At 41.6% G+C, this 4,593-nt stretch overlaps 1 long non-coding RNA gene and 1 pseudogene across 1 annotated transcript in view; both read right to left on the bottom strand.

Annotated features, from left to right (window-relative positions):
* The window catches only part of LOC115066805, a 6,285-nt gene extending 4,031 nt beyond the window's left edge, over positions 1-2,254 (bottom strand). Inside the window, exon 1 of the long non-coding RNA XR_003846248.1 lies at positions 2,189-2,254. This is a non-coding gene — a long non-coding RNA (uncharacterized LOC115066805). The remainder of the gene's footprint in view (positions 1-2,188) is intronic.
* LOC103746112 lies at positions 85-2,342 on the bottom strand (annotated as a pseudogene).
* Between the last annotated feature and the right edge of the window lie 2,251 nt (positions 2,343-4,593).

Here is a 4,593-nt window from a genome sequence, read left to right as displayed (position 1 = left end):
CATAAAATAAAAATAATAATGTTTTGAAAATAAATAAAATTTCTTGATTATTAGTATAAATATAATTTTGAGGTGAAAACTTGTACAGTATTTTCAGTTTTATTATAAAAATGCACACAACAAAGATTGTCATTTCTTGGCTCTGCTCGCATTTAGCACCTGCTCTTCAGCAGCTTTCTTTGCTTTTACCATCTCAACGAGTTTCTTTTATCGTTTCATGCATTCTTTCTTTGTCCTACCAGGAACCACTTCAGCTATCTTTTCCCATCTTTCTGGTGTATTTAGTGGGTACGTTTTCAAAGCTTGTTCTAAAAGTTTCTGTTCTTCTGTTGTCCAAGGGGTGAAATCTGTGCATGGACCTTCAAATTGTTCTGAAGGTGTTGCATTGTCAGCTTGAGGTACCACTCCAAGTTCTTTTTTAAATTTGTCAAAAGCCTTTTTGTTAATGTCATCTTTTTGATGAGGGTCAAGCTTTTGGAGGCTTTTTGGCCTTACTAATAAGATCTTTGGCAGTTCTCTTGATGCCAGAAGAAGAATGAAGATTCATGTAATTAGCAATAACTTCCCATCTTGAGTTTGTTCCAGCAGGGAAGAGATTCACAGCTTTAATTAGTAATTGCAGATCATCTTCTGACCAGTTTTTACTGCTCTTCCCACTTCCACCAGTCGACTTCTCTGCATTCTTAGATGCTTATCGCATCCGAGTCTCAGCTTCCTCTTTCTCTTTCCTAATTTGCTCATTTACTTCTTCTGTTTCTCCAGAGCAGCCTTTCCAACTTCTCTTGTAGATGATGTCAATATTTCATTCAAGCCCTGTAAGCTTGCTAGTTCAAGCCGATCACAAAGCTTTTCCACTTCTTCCATCATTTTAACACGCTCTGCTGCACTGTCTGAAAAGTGATTCCAAGTCTTGCATGAGTTTCGAAGTTTCTGCCTTTCCTTTTTAATGGCTTTTTTCTGGATATCTTTTTCCTTCTTTGCCAATAATGCTTGCTGTCTAACCTCCTCCTCTTCTTTCTCCTTAGCCAACTGAGAAGCTTCTAATTCAGCTTGTCTCTGCTTTTCTTTAGCTTCTTGCTCCTTCCGCTTTGCTTCTGCTTTCGCTTTCTTTTCTGCTTCTTTTTCAGCCTTTTCTTCTTCCTTAAAATTTTTTATCCTTGGATCACAGCTATAAGCATTATCAACTAATGTTCTGATTCTGTTCATTTCTTTTTTTTTCCTCTGTGCCCTTGTTGCTCTGTTTTGCTTTTCAATCCACCTCCTCTCATCACAACATTCTGCCTTTTCTTTTTCTTCTTCATCTAAATAAAAAAATCCTCTCCAAGAATCAAAATTATACCAAAAAGAATAAAATCCATCTACATCTTCAAACGATGAGTTCACATCACCAAGTTTAGGAACGTTTTTTTTTATTTGACCATCTGGAATTCCTTTCAAATACCGGGGAAAACACTTCAAAACATTGTCCTTTGCTTCGCTTTTAGAAGGAACCGAGTTATCAAAAGTAGGATCTACACTGTTAAATGCTCCTCTTTTCACTGGATCGGATATTTCATAAGCTTTAGTGATACACGTGAAGTAGTCATTATCTCCTTTTATTGGTTCACCAGCTGCTTTCCGTTTGTCTGGGTGATGTTTTAAAACCATTGCTTTGTGAGCTGCTTTGATCTGTCTCTGTGTGGCTTTGTATCTGACATGGCCAAGTCCAAGGACTGCATAATGATCTTGATTCTTCCAATCTTTGGGATCAAGTGTTTTCAGCATGGGGAACTCTTCTAACTGTAATTCTTCATCTTCTGACTCCTCTGATAACTCTTTCTTATCCTCCAATTCCTGAAAAGAGGCAGAAGCATTTCTGTTTCTCCTCTTAACAAAAGCTTCAAACCATCTTCCCACTGGTTCAACTTGACAGAGTACAGAAGCGGAGGTCAGAGCGTGGGTGATGGCGGTGCCCTGGCCCTCCCCGGCGCTCGTTAGGAGCAGCATGGTGGCTTGGGCCAGTCCTGCGGACGCCACATCTCCGGTCCAGGGCGCAGGACCTGCTGCGTCCGCTCCAGCTCTACCTCCCAGTCAGAGCCTCGCGCCTACATTCTCCGACGCCCAGAAGCCGGCGCATGGAGACGACCAGTAAGCACTTCCGGGCAAATAAATTTTTTTTAAGTACTTCTGTAAAAGAAAATATTCTCACCAACAGAAACAGGAGAGCTGAAATTCTCCACCAAAGTCACGTCTCTGTACAAAGCCTCTGAGCAGGCTGCTCTACCTCCCAGTCAGAGCCTCGCGCCTACGTTCTCCGACGCCCAGAAGCCGGCGCATGGAGACGACCAGTAAGCACTTCCGGGCAAATAAATTTTTTAAAAGTACTTCTGTAAAAGAAAATATTCTCACCAACAGAAACAGGAGAGCTGAAATTCTCCACCAAAGTCACGTCTCTGTACAAAGCCTCTGAGCAGGATCTAAGTACTACCTCTCCTCCTGTGAGAAGTCCACAGCCACACCACTGACTGTCAACACACCCTGAAAAGAACAGTAACAGTTTGACCATCTGTCCACAGGTGGACTGCTTTTCTTGGATCAAGGAGGCCAAAGAGATTGAGAGGCGTTTTCTGATGTAGGGAGGATCATAGTAGTCTGAAGATGCTTTTGGACATGTTCATATTCTCTACTGTTTTCAAACTGTGCAAATAGTATGGCAGAATATCCTTATATGTAGGGTGTGTACAATGCTGTTTTTGTTTTGTTTTTTTGTTTTTGATCTTTTTGACACAGGGGCTCCCTGTAGACCCAGCTGGCCTGGAACTCCGTATGTGAACCACACTGGCCTTGAACTCACAGAGATCCACCTACCTCTGCTTCCCAAGTGCTGGGACTAACATACGGTCTAAAATTAAGATCTCAACCTAAGAATATATATTTAAATTCTAGATTCATTTCATACATCATATATTTCAAATGGAACATTAATGAAGTTTAAGTATTAAATGTAAATGCTTACAAGTATAACTACAGATGTCCGCTAAAAATATATGTTTTCATTCAATGCAGTCTAGAAGCATTGCTTGTGTGATGTTTTCTAACAAGCTCTCTCGGTACAGCAAGTCCCTGCGTCCAAATGCCACTCCGTTAGATACAGAAAAGTAGAACACGGAAGTCAAAACTCACGGATGAATTTACACTAGAACAGCTTTGCTTTTTCCACAACAGCAAAAATCAGCGCATTAATTCAAATAGTCTAGTCTACTTGTTTATTTTTATGAGAATACTTTGAAAACCATAAAACTGCTGATAAAAATCAGGATTTATCTTTGTTCATATGGTCTTAAATTTAGCTGAATGCAATAACCTTTAATAATCTACCTATAAGAGGATGCACAGCCAACGTACCCAAATTTCTACAACCGAACTTTGAGACCTGCGCTCCTTGCTGTAGATGAGCAAGAACAAAGTTTAAATCCCGGGTGAGTTTCGAGGACCTCCCTCCGCCCCTAGCCCCCAACTCCGACTGCAGAGGGTCCCGGCCACTCCGATCACATGACCAGAAGTCTTTCCCGCAGCCTCAGGTTCCGTCCGGACTCTCTTCCCACCTGCCAGTCCCTCCCCGACCCGACCCGCATCCGCTCTGCACCAAATGCTCCACGTGGTTCCCGTGGCTGGGGTGAACGTTCGCATCCAGCTGAGACCGGTCAGGACTCGCCCTCCACCTGTTCAGCACCGCGCTCCTCCCCGAGTGTAGTGCTCCCTGGGTCCGTGAAGAGTTTTCAGGACCCCGGTGTTCCGATAGTCGGGCGGAAGTTGGCACGTTTCAGCCTCTGCTCTGGCTCCGCCCACTCCAGCCCAGGTTTTACCAGGAAATGGATGTCTCAGGAAGTGTCACAGGAAGCCCATTGTTGACTAACCAGGGCCTGAATTCTTCCTGCAGTGTTCAGCAGTCACCACCAGAGGGCTGTCTTGCCGTTTTCCTAATTCAAACATGTTTGCCTTCCAGAAATCAATGGTAGAAATACTTTTAGGTAAAGTATAGAAAATTCCTGTTTAAAAATTCACAGGAAAGGAATATGCAGGAATTTTAGGACAGAATTAAAAGGCCAAACCTGCAAATTGTGGACAGAGAAAAAAGAGAACTCCAGGACAAAGGAATGAATAACATTTTAAATCCAACCACACAAGAATGTCTCCCAAATCTACAGAGAAATTTATCCAGCCAAGTACAAGAAGCCAACAGAACATCACACAGAGAGGACCAGAAAAGAAACTCTCCATGGTACATCATAGTTACAACACCAAAGACAGACTAAACAAAGGTACTGAAAGTTGCAAGAGAGAAGGCCAAGGTCCTCATAAAGACAGACCCATCACAATAACAGCAGATTACTCAATGGAAGCTTTTTAAATTCCGAAGGTCTTGGAAATTTTTTTTTTAATTTATTTTTTTTTCAATAGAATATTTTTTTTTAATTAGAAGAAGCGTTTCATTACAACAGCATTAACCTATTCAATAACATTTTTCTGAGCTAGGGTACATCTCTTTCAAAATTGGCTGTACATTTCTAGGTTTACAGATGAATTATTACGCTTATATAATCTTTTACTCAT

This window comes from Nannospalax galili, unplaced genomic scaffold, assembly GCF_000622305.1.
Source record: "Nannospalax galili isolate Female #2095 unplaced genomic scaffold, S.galili_v1.0 scaffold3204, whole genome shotgun sequence".
NCBI lineage: Eukaryota > Metazoa > Chordata > Mammalia > Rodentia > Spalacidae > Nannospalax > Nannospalax galili.
Note: the sequence above shows the minus strand (reverse complement) of the source record. Positions and strands in the feature narration are given on the sequence as shown.